The sequence below is a fragment of the Odocoileus virginianus genome, chromosome 13 (genome assembly GCF_023699985.2).
Source record: "Odocoileus virginianus isolate 20LAN1187 ecotype Illinois chromosome 13, Ovbor_1.2, whole genome shotgun sequence".
Classification (NCBI taxonomy): Eukaryota; Metazoa; Chordata; class Mammalia; order Artiodactyla; family Cervidae; genus Odocoileus; species Odocoileus virginianus.
The window spans coordinates 28,894,345-28,911,035 of record NC_069686.1 but is presented as its reverse complement, the minus strand read 5'-3'; the positions used below and the strand labels follow the sequence as shown (position 1 = coordinate 28,911,035).

At 42.5% G+C, this 16,691-nt stretch overlaps 1 protein-coding gene across 7 annotated transcripts in view; it reads left to right on the top strand.

Annotated features, from left to right (window-relative positions):
• The first annotated feature begins 10,767 nt into the window (after positions 1-10,767).
• TANC1 (tetratricopeptide repeat, ankyrin repeat and coiled-coil containing 1) overlaps positions 10,768-16,691 on the top strand; it is a 237,793-nt gene continuing 231,869 nt past the window's right edge. For 6 of the 7 annotated variants that reach the window (XM_070476149.1, XM_020880382.2, XM_020880380.2 and 3 more), the window contains exon 1: positions 10,768-10,919. The gene's annotated coding sequence lies outside the window, so the exon portion shown is untranslated. The remainder of the gene's footprint in view (positions 10,920-16,691) is intronic. The other variant, XM_070476147.1, reaches the window with a different exon arrangement.

Here is a 16,691-nt window from a genome sequence, read left to right as displayed (position 1 = left end):
TGGAATAGAAAATGGCACCCCACTCCAGTATTCTTGCTTGGAAAATACCATGGACAGATGAGCCTGGTGGGGTACAGTCCATGGGGTTGCAAACAGTCAGACATGACTGAGCATCTGAGTACAGCATAGCATGTCCAAATACCTAGAACTTGTGAATGTCACCTCATTGGGAAAAAAGGTCTCTGTGGATGTAATTAAATTAAGGATATTGAGATTAGATCATCCTGGACTATCTAGGTAGAGGCCCTAAATCCAATGACAGGAATATTTATGAGAAAAACGCAGAGAAAGATTTGAGACAGAAGAGAAGAGGCAGACACAGAGGCCATCAAAAGTGAAGGCAGACACTGGAGTTAAATGGCCAAGAAATGCTTGAGGCCCTTGGGAACTAGAAGAAGTAAGTTAGGATTCTCCCCCAGAGCCTTCGGATGGAGTGGAGAGCATTTTCCTACTGCTGATACCTGGCCTCCAGAACTGGGAGAAAGTAAATTTCTGTTGTTTGAAGCCCCCAAGTTTGTGGGTAGTTTGTGGCTACAGCCACAGGAAACTAATATAAATATCATATAATTTCAATATTTGTTAATTCTTTTTTTAATTCCATTTGTAGTATTCAAAACATTTCTACATTAAAAAGGGAACAGACCACATAAATATTGCCATTAGATAATTGGGTTTCAGTGCTTCTTTACTTGCAGCCAGCCCTATTTAGTATTGTTCCCACCTTTTTTAGGTGAGATTTATTACAAGTTGTTCTGTTCTTTTCTGTTCCATTTTGCTGATGACTCTAATAAGCCTTATAATTAGGCCTCTGTGTCATTTGTGTTCAAAAAAAAAAAACCTATTAGCTTCTTCTTGAGCCAAGATTCTTACAATTAAGTTATCTTTGCCTAAAACCACTACAATATTGTAAAGTAATTAGCCTCCAATTAAAATAAATAAATTAATTATAAAAAGTTATCTTTGCTTATTTTTTTTTCTGTCCAATCCTTCTGTTTTCATTTTTAATCCATGGGTTATCCTTTTCTCTTCTCTTTGCTTTTTTTTCTTGTTATATTTGTGCTTCCAACTTGTTTTTCTTTTTAATTGTGGTAAAAAACATATAACTTTTTTTTTAATCACCAAAGGTTCCCTTGGTTATTTCCCCTCATAGAGGTGATAATTTGAAAGATTTTTGTCTGTTATCCATATTTGTCAATTATAGTGGATGTTGTTGGTTTACTTCTTCCTTATCTGATATTCTTTGGGGAACTTACCTTTTCCTGGTACTGCCTACATACTTCAAGGCAAACTAACAACCTCCTCTTTTAACACCAGAGAGGTCACACCAGAGAGAGGCTGTGATTGACTCAGGCCAATCAGCACATTTCCACCTCTGTGCACTGACTTAGATTTAGAAGTGGACATTGGACCTCAGATGATTCAATAAAGGTGGCTCTCAGTACTCTTGCTTATAACGTTGGGACAAGAATATGCATTTTCTCCTACTGGATGCAAACAGGGAAATATAGCCCAGTTGCAGTTGGCAGCCACATTCCATTGTCAAGGGGAATTGGTTTCAAGATGAAGGATGAAGCTCACATGGTACATAACTGAGCAGAGGGTGAAAAGAAAATCAATCTCTGATGACCTTGTTGAGTCTCTGGATCATCCAATTTTGAAGCTTACTCTACCTGTGACTTTGCCACTTAAGTGAGCCTGAAATACACTATTATTGGTTAAGCCCTTAATTTTATTTATTTATTTATTTATTTTGGTTAAGCCCTTTAAAACTGAATTTTCTCTGATGTCCTTAACTGGTATATCAAGAATAATTAATTAGTCATTTTTATTAAGGCATATAACATTTGGATTTTTAAAAATAATTGTATTTATTTTTTAGCTGTGCTGGATCTTCACTGCTGCTCTGATTTTTCTCCAGTTGTGGAGAGTGGGGGTTACTCTCTATTTGAAGTGTGAGGGCTTCTGAATGTGGTGGCTTCTCTTGCAGCAGAACACTGGCTCTAGGGCTCGCGGGCTTCAGTAGCTGCGCCTGTGGGTCTAGTAGTTGCAGCGCCCGAGCTCTCGAGCACAGGCTTAACAGTTGCGCATGGGCTTATCTGCTCCATGGCGTGCGGAATCCCCCCGGACCATGACTCCAGCATTGGCAGGCAGGCTCTTTACCACTGAGCCACCAGTGGGGACCAAAATTTGAATTTTTGATCAATAACTATAATACCTGCTACTGTTTATTAAATATCTACTCGGTGCCATTGCATTGAAAACTGATTGCAATCACTTGTCATTAAAGTATAATCTGGTGTCAGCTGCAGAGGGAGAGAGGATGGCACAGAAGGACACACAGAAGCAACATGTTACCATAAACAACTTTCAATTTAAAAATAGGCGTTCTGTCATTATTAAAAGGTTCTTCAGCCACTCTGTTGAAGGGACCTTCCCAGGGCAGTGGAGTCAGGGGCTGGTTATTCATGCACATTGTGTTGTACCTTTGGCTATCTTACAGTTTCTTCTTACCTCCCCGCTCAGAAACAGACACAAATTCCTCTCCTTGTCACACTCAGAGCTGTCTGGCCCTTGTCTGTGATGCCTTGCCACTCAACTTACATTCAGGTTCAAAGGTCTCACCTTTGACCCAATAAATATTTTCCTAATAAATACCTTCAAAAAGGTGAATTCTGATGCCAGTTATTAAGATAACAGTTTCACCTTGGGTTGCAGAGAAGGGGGACCTGGGATGTGAAATGCAGGTCTGCATGTCTCTGAAGCCCAAGGCCTTTTTATTACACCACAGCCACTCCCAACAAGAGCAATAAAGGTGGTTGTGTGACTGCGGTGTCTGGGTTAGAAAGGGCCACGCACCTTCCACAGTTGCTCTTGGGGACATAGATGCGAACCCTCAGCTGCCCATGTGAGAGGCTGACTATGCTGGGCCACCAAGTGGAGGCAGATAGAGATGCCTAAGGAATCTCAGCTCTTCTGTATCTTCTCAGTCCAGTACCAGACCCCCAGGAGCCATATTCTGACTGCAAGCTGGGTGGGAACTGCCTAAATGAGCCCAGTCAAATCCTAAATCACTGTCCTACAAAGACAGTGAGTTTAGGATGGGTTAGACACAGCAATAGATAACTGGGGAAAATGCACAATTTATATTCGTTCAATCATGCAACATATTCCTTGTCCTTATGGGGCTCACATTCTAGTTGGGAAAGGCTGTCAGATTCATTATGAGTAGGCTTTAAACTGATTTGCCATTTGGACATCAGCATTATTTATTGTGATGCAGTGGTAAAGAATCCACCTGCCAATGCAGGAGACACAGGAGATGTGGGTTTGACCCCCGGGTCAGGAAGATCCCTTGAAGTAGGTAATACACTGGCTTGCCAATCCAGTATATTACCTGGAAAATTCTGAGAAGCCTGGCTGATGGGCTACTGTCCATGGTGTCATAAAGAGTTGGATGCAACTGAGCATGCACATGCATTATTTATTGTATGTATCACTGTTCCCAAGGACCTCTGGATGTTATGTTTTAATCAACATGTGGAGACAGTCTTTGCTTTTGATATGTTTGTCATTCTGAGTGATGATGCACAGGACCTTTTGTTTAATAACAATTTTTTTCTATGAATATTTTGGTTTTCATCTTCTTGAGTACTTTTGCCATCTGACTTTTTAAAATTAAACATTTTGTCTTGAGGTCACTATTTACAACACATGCAGTTACGAGAACTAATGTCGAGCTCTCCTGTCCCCTTTACTCAGTTTATCACAAACAGTAATATCTTGCAAAACTAGAGAATGTTATCACAAGGATATTGATATTGACATAGTAAAGAAACAGAACATGTCTGTCACTACAGAGATCTCTTCTGTTGTCCTTTTAAGCCCTCCTCTCCCTTACACCAGGGCGTCCCTGATGGCTCAGATGGTGAAGAATCTGCCTGCAATGCAAGAGACACAGGTTCGATCCCTGGATCAGGAAGATCCTTGGAGAGAGAATGGCTACCCATTCTAGTATTCTTGCCTGGAGAATTCCATGGACAGGGGAGCCTGGCTGGCTACAGTCCATGGGGTCACAAAGAGTTGGACACAACTAAGTGACTAACACTTTCACTTTTCTCCCTTGTACCAATGTTGACTCCTGGCAACCAATAATCTGTCTTTGATTTCATAATTTTGTCATTTCAAGCATTTTATATAAATGGATCATACAGTATGTAACCTTTTAGAATTAGCTTTTTTTCATTCAGCATAATCCCCTGGAGATTCATCTAAGTTGTGTGCAACAATAGTTTATTCCATTTAACTGCTGTGTAAGTAGTCCAGGGCATGGATAGACCAGTTTAATGATCTATCTGTTGCAGGATGTCTGGGTTGTTTCTACTTTTTGTTATTACAAATAAAACTTCTATGAACATTTGTATATAGGTTTTCATGTGAAACGCAGGTCTTCATTTCTCTGGGATAAATATCCAGGAGTGCAATTTCTGGGTCATGTGGCAGTTACATATTTAGTTTTTATCTTTTTAATTAAAATTTTTTATGTATGTATGTATTTGTTTATTTATTTTTGGCTGCCCTGGGTCTTTGTTTCTGCATGCAGGCTTTCTCTAGCTGTAGCGAGAGGGGCTGCTCTTCATTGCGGTGCGCAGGCTTCTCTTTGTGGTGGCTTCTCGTGTTGTGGAGCACAGGCCCTTCAGTAGTTGTGGTGCATGGTCTTAATTACCCTGTGGCATGTGGGATCTTCCTCGACCAGGGATCAAACCCATATACCCTGCGCTGGCAAGCCAATTCTTAACCACTAGAACACGAGGGAATGTTTCCCAGAGTGACTGTATCATTTTATATTTCCATCAGTGATGTATGAGTGATCCAGTTTCTCTGCATGCCACCTGATTTTGGGACACTAAATATAGCTTCCCAGATAAATATTAGGACAGTTTTTTTTTTTTTTTTTAATTTACAGTACCAATTCTTTGTCAACAAGATTTAGGCCTCTAGCATTCTGGTTGGCTCCTGGGGGTAGGGTGAGGGCATGGAGAATTAGAAAGAGGATGAAGAGCCTAAGAGGACATCTTATTCTGGGTTTCTGACGTCTTGTTTTAACCTGTTTCTTTTGTAATTGTATCAGTAATCTCTTTCCCTTCAGGTGGTTTTTTCAAAGGCACAGAAAATCTTGAAGACTGAGAAGAACTAGATTAACTGTAAAAGCTAGAAGAGCTTTGAATTCAGTGAAAGGTAACAGGGCTTTAGCTACAACTCACTAGGTAGTCAAATCAGTCTTTACTAATTAGCTGGTTTTTAAAGCAAATTCTCTAGGTAAGGAGTGACTCCTCTAAAGAAGCCCAGAGATAATTACATCATGCCCTATTTTCTCTTAGGCAGATATAATTCCTGTTAAAGCCATTGAAACATTTAGACATGACATACACCAAGATCTAGAGTGCAAAAGTGTAGATTGAAATATTTCTGCCCCAACTCTAAAGATTTTTAAGACTGTTTTAGACAGAACTAATTATTTTTAAAAATTATGTATTTATTTTTCTATCTATTTATTTATGGCTGTGCTGGGTCTTCATTGCTACACATAGATTTTCTCTAATCATCATGAGCTGGGATTACTCATTGTGATGTGTGGGCTTCTCATTGTGGTGGCTTTCCCTGTTGGGGAGTGCAGGCTCTACATTACACAGGCTTCAGTTGTGGTGTGCAGAGCTTAGCTGTCCCAAGACATGTGGGATCTTCTGGGACCAGGGATCGAACCCATGGCTGCCGCACTGGCAGGCAGATTCTTAACCACTGGACCATCAGGGAAGTCCTAGAACTTCTAATTATTGTATTAAATCCCAAGACTAGTTTAAAAAAATAGTTTTTTAAATGGAGGAATTCTGCTATATGCACATTTTGGCTTGTAAGTTGCCTCTGTCTATTCTGCATTGCCCTTTAGTAGAGAAATCACTCTCTGTTCTAGGAAATAAATTATTATCATCATCAATGGTATCCATATTGCCCATCCTTCTGGATTAGATTGTTTGATTGTCAAAGGGGAAACAGAAAACTGATTTTTAAACAAAACCAAACTTTCCGTTTGGGCTAGACTCTCCATATTTATGCCTCCTGCCCCCTGCCCTTTGAACCAAATGTTGTGGTAGTTGCTGGTCTATGATTTATATTTCTTCAAGTAAATATGCAACTGCAAAGGAGTTTGACTAGTGCCTGGAGTTACAAAAAAATGTTTATATGGGTTCAAGCTCATAATTTTAGTGCATCAGTACTGTTTCACAGAATTGACAGGATGATTATTAGTCATTAATAATGTAAATAAGACAGTAGTGGCACTGGCAAAGAATCTCAGCAAGAATTTTTTAAAAGGAAACATTTCGTTGTAATCAATATGTTGTGTAATTAAGGGTTTCCATGTTGATTTGTATAAAGTGAGGTCCACCTGTATTGTATACATACTACAATTTTTCCTCCTTAACATTAACACACAAGAAAAACATAAATGGCTCCTGTAAAAATATAACTATAAACGTCTCCTGACTGCTACTTTTTGAGACAAGAACTGCCAATTTAGCCCCAGATGAGCCTCTGAGAGTTTGATTTGTGTTATTATCTCCTACTAAATCATCGTTCAGGCGCTCTCCTTCTCACATTTGGCAACCGTGGGCCCTCGGGGCTGCTCTGATCAAGTTTCTAGGTTGTTATTCCAATCAAAGCAGTCCCACGTAATGGGGAGGAAAAATATAGCTTATTGTATATTAAATAAAAATTAACAATTGTAAGGCATTTTCTAATTTATTAAATGCTTTCACCTTATTTCATTTAATCTTCTCAACAAAACTGGGAAGCAGAAATTCCAGGCTATCCTCCTTATTTCAAAGATGAGGGATCGGAGGTTCAAAAATACTAAGTGGATTGCCAGGAATAACAAACAATAACTGCCAATGTCAGAACTCTAGAGTCTAAATACTATTCCTGTAATGTTCAGACTTTTTGTGCAACTTACTGAGAAGAAGGAAGACACCCCTCCCATGGTGGGGAACATTAAAATGCATTTGTCACACTGAAACTTAGCAACACATTTCTCCTTTCTTTTTAAGCCATCTTAACCAGACTCAACATTTATTGGAGGGATTATTACCTGATTGCATTATCTCATTCTTCCTGAACACGGGAAATTTCTATTTCCCCTGACAGACTATTTCACCATTACAAGATAGGGCTAATTCTATATTTAAAATGTTCGTCAGATGGCATGCCATCTTAAAGCAGATTCTCCCAGGATCTTAGTTACTCCTATATTGTCATAAGGAAATGTGAATCCCTGAATCTACCTTCCTACTTTCTTCACTCAGTGGATTCCCTATCAGTTTAAATAATTCACTGCCTGGCCCCTATTGGAAATATTGGCAGGCTATGTGCTTGATCTGCAGAAGGGTTCATATGTCCCTTTAGATGACTCTTTTAATTTAACTGCCTGAATAACTGTGCACAAGTATGACTTTTGATATCCCTGGATGGATGTCTGTCATTATCCCCCATCTGACCACGTGTTGGTATATGTACATGACCATGGATTATTATACATACAGTAAGGGTACATAATTTGTTTTTACCAGCTGATTTCTAACTATAACCCAATTTATTTCATCACTCCCCGGTTTTAAAATTTTGTTTCCTCTCCACAGAGTTAAAAGGGAAAGAAAGAATGAATGAATCAAAGGAGAATGAATTCTGTAAACATTAAAAAACACTTCAAAGTAGGCAAAAAGTGTTTGTGGGCTCAATTATTTTGAGTCTGGATTGCCTACCTTACCTTTTTTTTTCCAAGTCCTGTCTCAGTTTTTGCATTTAATTACTATACTGTTTTAAACATTTCACTTCTCACTATGTCTTCTATACTACACATATCATAATAAACACTGGCTATGATCCTAACTTAGGCTTGCTTTAAAATAGATGTACTTAAGAATCTGAGCAAGGGAAAAACCATGCTAACACTCACAAGGCACATTCTTTTCTCACGCCTTCCTCAGCCTATTGCCCAGGGCAGTAAATTGCAGGGTAAAATAACTGGTTTATTATTTGCTGTTTTCTTTCACTCTGTTAAGAAAAGCTACATTGCTGGCAAACTGACAGAAAATCTAAAAATAGAATCCAGTATATTGTATGCATGCTTGGTGAACGTGTTCAACATATAATATTCATGTGAGCTATATTTCTTTTACTTTTTTTTTTTTACTGAAATCTACAAAAGTGTAGTGAGTTTTTTAAACTGGGTGGGATAAGCAGAAAGACCATAAGAAAAGCAGGCAATGATTTTTGCCTTCCGCTCCCCCTAAAAACACGAATAAGTCCTCACCTAACAACTGACCAAAAACATTTTTATTTTTTTGAGGGAAAAGCAGATTTTTAAAAAGCATTGATTTTTTTGAATCTGTGTTTTACTAATACTACTGTTATTTAGCTGCTTAGAAAATGCTCAAAATTTTTTCTTACAGTGTAGCTCTTAATGAATCTTCCTTTTTCCTCACCCATGAATTTTCATTACTCTGTGCTTTTGGCCTTGTCTTCTATAAAATGTACCATTTTCACTCACAGTTTAAGACAGGTTTTGATGTTCTTAGTATGACATACTGTATGTAATGTTAGCTGTTTAAAGCTGGAGATCAGATTGTACATAATAACATATGTAGTTTGGATTATATAAACACTACAGGAAGAACAGGAGACAGGGCCCTTCTGTGTACAAATTTCAGATTGCTAGCTGTATGCCTGTTTAGAATGTTAAACACTCCTATCTAGGCAGTAATGAAGTTATTTCTTTAATGACTGGGACTTCTGAAGCTGTAAAGACAAAAAAATTTCAGCTAAAAATAATTTAAAGATGATGCTGGTAAATAATATATTTACTTGCTTGCTACTTAGGGAGCTTTGAGGAGGGGGAAAAATGAATTTTGTTGTCTTCAAAGCTCAATCCAACTGAGCAATTTCTTAAATAACTTGGAGAACATAGCTGAGAAGAGCCAAAGACAGAAGAGCAATGCAAATTGTACATTTCACCCATTATAAAGAAGTTGGAGTCAGGGAACTCTACTAGTCTATTTCCCTAGGATTGTTTCTTTTGGATTTTAACATTTCAGATTGGTTAAGACTAGCCTGTGTGTGGATTTTTTTTTTTCTTTTTATTGTGTCATTCTTTTATTATTAACATTGTTGTCCTGCTTTTTCATCTGTTATTGAAAGTTTGGTAATTTTCATGCATTTCAAGAGAAATTAAAACATATTACCATATTTTTCAGCAATGGGACATTTCAGAGTGAAAAAATAAGTCACAGTTCTTCTGGTTTAGTAACTTTATATTTTATTTTAAACATTCATATCTTGCTTTATTTCAGGAAAACTTAACGGTCGCTGGTATGTTTACTGCTCAAGTATCAACACAGTAATAATCAGGCCTTTGAAACTGTGGGTGAAAAATCTAGCAAAAATTTCAGTCATCTTTTATTTATGTAAGGAGATTGTGTGGCATCTTACTTTCTGTCCTTTTTCACAGGAACTTTAAACATGGACGCTCCTCTCCCCGGGGATCTTTATATTGGGAAGCTCTGCTGAGGCTGAAGTTTTTATGGGGGAACTTATTTAAAAGACAGTTGTCTTTAAAGGCGTATTTGGCTCAGCAAGGTTAGGGGTTGCCAATAAATCCATTTATAGCAACTTCTGTATTCCCTGCTCTAAGACACATGATTGGGGTGACCCGTGTATGATTCCCGCAGGCCATGCCTGGCAGCGACGGTCCTCAGTAGATCGCTCTTAGACCAAGGCTGGTCCAACGCGCTTCGGGTGTGGAGTGGGCTGCGCCTCGTGGGCTGAACTGCCTGCCTGGGAACCCAGGGTTCCCGAATCCATAGGCCCTACCTCAGCTTTCACTCTTCTGTGGAATAACAAAACATTGTGGGAACTCGGGAACTTAAATTGACTGCTGCTGACGGAAACAATAATAGCATCTTTGTGTTTCTCCTACCTCTACACCTCCCTCCTCCCGCCGATACAGGCATGACGTTGGCACTCCGTGTGTGCGTGCAGACAACACAGGGCCTCCGTGTCCGTGTGTGTGTGCGCGTGCAGACAACACAGGGCCAGCCCGGAGCGGAGGGAGGAGGCTGCAGGGACGCGGCCCCGGGGACGTCCGAGGCAATCGCCGGTCCCTGAAGCTCCCTAATTCGACTTCGGGAAAGAAAGACACAGCAGGCGAGATGCCCTTTACACCTCCCATCTGCTTTAGCTCATTCTTGCCCTAGAAAGCGAGTGTGTGTAGTTAAGTGAGGCAGAGAAAATTCAAGAAAGCCACACAAGTCACCCTAAAGCATTCACCAAAACTTCAGCTTGGTTAATTGCTCCCAGATGTCCTCCTCGGCTGTTTTCAACAAGCAGCAAGGAGGCGAGGCCAGGCCACTTCACTGATTTTTAGAGGCTGGGGGAAAAAAAACCAACACCACAATCACCCATTTTGATCCAATCCTGGAAGGGCCCAAACGCAGCCGCGGGGACTAGGACCCCTGAGCGAAGCTGGGGTCCCTGCAGAAAGTTCGCCCGCCGCGTCCCACCGGTTCCGGGAGCCGCCGCAACCCGGGGCGGTGAGGGACGCGGGAGGCGCGGCCCGGGCGGGCGCGCGAGAGGAAGGTGCCTTCGGGAACACGCGCAAGGGCGGGGATTCGCGCTGCCAATGAGGCCCCGGTGTGGGCTGTGCGAGGCGGGGGGACGGGCCGGAGCGCAGCCTTAGCAGTGGCAGCTGCAGGAGCAGCGGCCGCCTTGGGAGCCGGAGGAGAGGCAGCCGCGGAGCGCTGAGCTGGCCGCGCCCCGAGGCCCGGCCCTGGGGGTGGGTAACCGCGCCGAGGAGCTGGAAACTTTCCCGGCAGGTAACTCCCGCCGCCCCGGCGCCGCCGCCGGCCTCCCTGAGTCCCGAGTCGCGCCAGCTGCTACGGTGCAGAGGGGAGCAGGGGGTCTGGGGAGAGGAGAGGGTGATGGGGAGAGTGGAAAGGCATGTGGGAAAGTTTCTGGAGCTTCCCTGCCCCCATCGTTGGGCACACCCGGGAGCTTTCCGGAGATAGGCTCGGACATGTTGTGCGCTCCGGGCCTTGGTCCTGGCGGCTCCGGAGGGTCGGTGCCTTTCCTTCGCCTACCCTCCGCGCCGGACCAATCTGGCCCCGGGCAGAGCTGAGGTTCGGGGGCAACGGGATCTTGCGGCCGCACGCTTGAGTTTCGGGACCACCCCCGCCCGGCGCGCCTCCGCGCTCCCCTTTCCGCCTCCTCTTTAGCATTCGGGCTTGGCAAGGGCCTGGGCGCCTGGTACCTGGGGCGGGGGAGGCGGGAGAGAGGCGCGCCTGGCACGGCGGGGTCCAGAGTGCCCCCGAAGTGTAGATGAGCGCGGGTCGCGAACTTGGCGGGTTGAATTTAAGCCTCGGGGAGAGCGTAGTGCCCCACTTTGGGTTGAAAGTATTGTTCGCTTCCGAGAACACTGCGATGAGTATATCCACGTTCTTGGGGGGGGGTGAGGGGGGGGGGGTGAGCACGGATTAGACCTTGAGGGAGAGTTCGAGATCAGGATTGTTTTTGGAGAATGAAGGGTGCTCACTTCTTTTGGGGGACTTATGTCAGGGCGCGCGTTCTTTCTGGGGGACTTTGGGGTGCGGGCGCGCTGCTCTGGGGGTGTGAGGGGCTCCCGGCTTTGGCGCGGCAGCTTTCCGGAACGGCTGGCGAGGAAGGAAGCCCCAAGGCATTATGCGCCGTGTTTGCAGACAGAAACGTCTCTGAACCGGCGTTTTCAAAACTTACTTCACTTATTGTGTAAGGCTCCGGGAGGAAATGTGGCGGTGGCCAGGTAGAATCCCGGCGCCGCGGTCAGGGGTTCAGAGGACAACGGGCTCGGCGACAGTCTTCCCCTCCCAGCCCCCTCCGGCCCACTGCTGACAGCCCCAGATCCCCGTGCCTCGAAGGATGGGACTCGTCTAGGTAGCTCTGTTCCCTGCAGTGGCGTAGGCTCCTGGAGGTTAGGAGGGTACCTTCATCTTGAACTTGACCCCAGGAGCATCGCCGTCTGGGCGAGATACAAGGGAAAAGGAAGCTGAATCTTCCCGTGGGATGGGCCTCGAACTCTGGCAAGGAAAGGAAGAGCTTGGTTTAGAATTTTTGAGGAATGGGCTTAGGACTGCTGAGGTCATTAACTCCAAATGCCAGGCCATCAGACTGCAGAAGTTAATGTGTTTGGAGGGGGTGGGGATGGGAGAAGAAAGGAGACACCTGGTTAGTTGGTGCGGAGTTGGTATTTCTCTGTAGTGGAAATGAAGGAAGTCTGCCTCTCTGCTTTCGCCTGAGCCGCTACTCACTCATTCTCTTTTTTCCTTTCCTGGGTCTTTTTTCCTTTCTCTTATTCCTGCCAGCTTGGCACTCCTGGGGAGGGGCCGGGGGAGGGAGAGGAGAAGAAAGCAGTTGGGAACCTTCCCTGGCCAACTTGGAGGTATTTAAGATCTGCTCCTAGGAAGATTCCAGGATTTTAACAGCTGCTTCTTGATTGCTGGGAATGAAAGAATTTATGAGCCACTGAGAGCTGTTCATTACAGTGGTAGTCTGAATGTTTTACTCATCTAAGCTACTTAAGACCTCACAAGGGACCTTCCCTAGAGATGCCAGTTTCTGCAAAATTCGTGTCAGCCAGAACGCCTGGTGGGTGTCAGTGAGAACTCATTGGAAGTATATCTTGGTGGTAATGATGAAAAGTATGTGGGAGTAAAGGAAATATGGTATCTGACATCCTTCAGGACTTCCTCCTAGGGTTGCTCCTGTTACCTGCCAAGTGAATTCAGTCCAGGCTTCCGGATTGTTGTGATTTGACAATAAGAGGTGGGAAATAGTGTCATCGATTTTCGTGGAGGCAGGAAAGTCCAGAAATAAATTTAAGGTCACTTTTCATGACCCTGTCTTTCAGCTGTGAGGCTGCAAACTTAAGTTTTGCTGGGATGTGGGAGCCATGGTTTTCCTGCTTTTTTGGTTTAGCCACCAGAATGTCTAAATTATAATTTATGTCCAGTGTGGAACTAAAACATAACTGATTCATAGTCAGCCTTTTTCTACTTCCCATAACAGCCTGTAGAAAAGAACATTTTGTCTCTCTAACCACACACAATTTGGTGCCATAGTGGGTTTTTGATAGTGGCTGATTGAGGGCACAAACTCAAAGACGGTGGAGTTTTCTCGATTAAATTGTTCATTTTTAGGCAACATCCCCTTCTGAGTTGCTGATTAATTCTTTATCTCCCAGGAACATTAAAATCAGTATCCCTGGGCTGGTAGAATTGTAATCCATATTATAATGATGCCTGCCAGCATAGCTGGATGTTTGTGTTGTGTCGATGTTTCCATTAGGCGTTTCTAACCCAGTTGTAAAGGTTTCTGTCTGGGTTGGGTTGCAAGTAGGCTGTGCATCTCATAGTCAGAGAGATGGCTTTGTTTTTTATCTTTCTGATGAAAAGTTTAACTTGTTATAGGAGTAGAGTTTACACAAGCAAAATAAAGTAGAAGAAATATATATATTGCTGGGGAGGGATTTGTATTAGTTCCCAGGATAGCTTTGTTTTGAACCATCTTTTAAAATGCATATTTCAATAGTGGAAAAACTAGAACCTCTTCCTAACCCCCCACCGGTATATGGATGTTGCCAGTATACTAGGTTCTTAAGCCTTTCTGGACCTTAGTTTTCTCATTATCATCCCTAAAATGAGATTATCTTTCAACCATAAAGTTTTGTGACTGTCCAATAGTTGGAGAAATGTAGGCATTCTGGAGCTAGTGCTGTAATGTTAAAGTAGTACTTTGGCATTTATAAAGGGCTTTACTTACATATATTTTTCTTAAACCCTCAGTTAAGTAAACTGAGGCTGGGCAAGTTAGATCAGTTTGCTTGAAATCATTTGTAAACAGTGGAGGTGAGCTTGAACCTAGGTCTTCTGATTCTTTCTATTCCAGCCTCCATATCTCTCTTTATTTATGAAGTCACAAGTGAATTGGCTAAAACTTGGCAGACAGACTTACGTTACTATGTGGCATTTTCTCATAATATTTCATTTATGAGTTACTTGGGTTTCAGAACCCCAGGGTTAATATCTATGCTTTGATGTCAGAGATTAAAAACAGTTCAGTAATAATGGTAATAGAAAATTCTCCCCAAGAGAGTTTCAGAAATTCATATACCTTAAACTAATCATTTGTTTATTTCCAACTTATTTTTTTATTAAGTAGACTTCAGGATCTGGTGTGATTTATAATCCTGACTAGTAACCCAGACAGCATTCTTAAGGAAATCACTTCTTAAATCTGTGCGTCTTTTTAAAAATAAGTAATGACTATATCATTTGCTTTTCATCTTGGTATCTCTCAGCTGAATTACAAAGCCTGGATAAATGTCCCATTTTTGGTGAAATTGTTCTTGGGCTCTTTCTACTGATGTCTGGATAAATCTGATTTTGCACCACTTGCTGTGCAAAAAGAAAAAAAAATTCTTATTATGCTATTGGTTTAATGGTAAAGAAGTGGTAGGCTGCAGGTGACCCATTTTCACTGACTCTAAATGTTTATACTGTGTCCTGCTTGCCTATTTAAGAGTAGTGAGTGCAACTTGACACTCATTTGGAAGCTGGTATGGATTTTCTTTAAAGGGTTCTGAAATAAATTATGTGCGAAGCTATAGACTCTTTTATGTCTGAACAGCTTGTCCTTCTTCAGCTTCTTAAACTTATTCTCAGAAGACTGTCTTTTCAAAATACTAAGCAATTAATGAGTACCCATTGTTGTTCAGTTGCTAAGTCGTGCCCCACTCTTTGCAACCCCGTGGACTGCAGCATGCCATGCTTCCCTGTCCTTCACTATCTCCTGAAGTTTGCTCAAACTCATGTCTGTTGAGTCGGTGATACTGTCTAACCATCTTATTCCCCTTCTCCTCCTGCTTCAGTCTTTCCCAGCATCAAGGCCTTTTCTAATGAGTCGGATCTTCACATCGGGTGGCCAAAGTTTTGGAGCTTCAGCATCAGCTCTTCCAATGAATATTCAGAGTTGATTTTCTTTGGCATTGACTGGTTTGATCTTGAAGTCCAAGGGACTCTCAAGAGTCTCCTCCAGCATCACAACTCTAAAGCATCAATTCTTTGGTGCTCAGCCTTCCTTTTGGTCCAGTGGCCATTCTGACTGGTATGAGGGGATCATAGTTTTGATTTGCGTTTCTCTAATAATGAGTGATGTTGAACATCTTTTCAGGTGTTTATTAGCTATCTGTGTATCTTCTTTGGATAAGTAGGCAGGATAGGTGTTCTGCCTACTTTTTGATTGGGTTGCTTGTTTTTCTGGTATTCAGCTGCATGAGCTGTTTGTGTATTTTGGAGATTAGTCCTTTGTATAATTTGCTGTTATTTTCTCCCACTCTGAGGGGCCTATTCCCTGGTGCCCCAGATAGTAAAGAATCTGCTGCAATGCAGGTGATCAGGGCTTGATCCCTGGGTTGGAGATCCCTGCCATTGAGAAGAGAATGGCAGCCCACTCCAGTATTTTTGCCTGGGAAATCCGTGGACAGAAAAGCCTGGTGGGCTATAGACCACAGGGTCACAAAGACACTACTGAGTGACTAACACTTTCACATCCATACATGAGTACCGGAAAAGCCATAGCTTTGACTGTACAGGCCTCTGACTGACTGTAAAAGGCTGCCATCTCCAGGTGTGTGTGGAGAGAGAGAGTTAGGAAGCAGTATTTGCTAATAAAGTTGGGAGAAGAGTCATCAGTGTGCTAGAAGGGGACAAGAGCAGCAAAACAGAAGAATGCCTTCTGGTTTTTACTCTCAGAATAGATTTTGAGGGATAGGAGAGGACTTTAGATAAAGAAGGCTCTTGGGGAGCATCTTGTACAGCATAGAACGGGTTCTGGTTTGGGCTGTCCATGTTACTGATGGGAGTAACCCTTTTAGGATAGATGTCCTCTTTAGGGGTTCCCAAAGGTGTGTGTGATCAAGGAGAATATTCTAGAAAGAAGAGTCGCATAGGTAGAAATGTCAAGGACAAGAAAAGCATTGCAAAGGGATGGCATAGTCCCTGGATTTTAGTCCCCACAGATTTTGCCACTACCATGAGGGAATTTATTAGTAGAAATCTTCCAGTCACAACTATATGTAGACGTGAACCCAAGATGTTCAGCCGTATAGCCCAGAGCCATGGTGACTCACCAGCCTCCCTTCCGTACCCGGAAGAGACTTAATACCTCTGTGAGTTGGGGTTGGATTTGGGGAAGTCTCTAAGCAACACTTGGGTGTGATCTTTTCATGCATATATACTCATGCAAAAGTAGGATCGTATATTACAGGAACTTTTGAAGAAATACGAAAGAGATTTGACATACAAAGGTGCATATAATGTATTTGTACAGTTTGTAGTACAGTGTATGCTTATGTGATATGCACCCTTTGCCCCACCCCTGTTATATCAATACATTCTTTGGCACAGCTTTAATGGCTGTTTTGTAAATTCATTACATACATTACTATAATTTGTTTAACCAACCGATTTTGACATTTAGGTGTTTGGAAAGAAATCTCTTAGGCTATCAGAGCCCTTTGTCTCAGGATGTGATTTATTCATCATTAAATCAAAGGA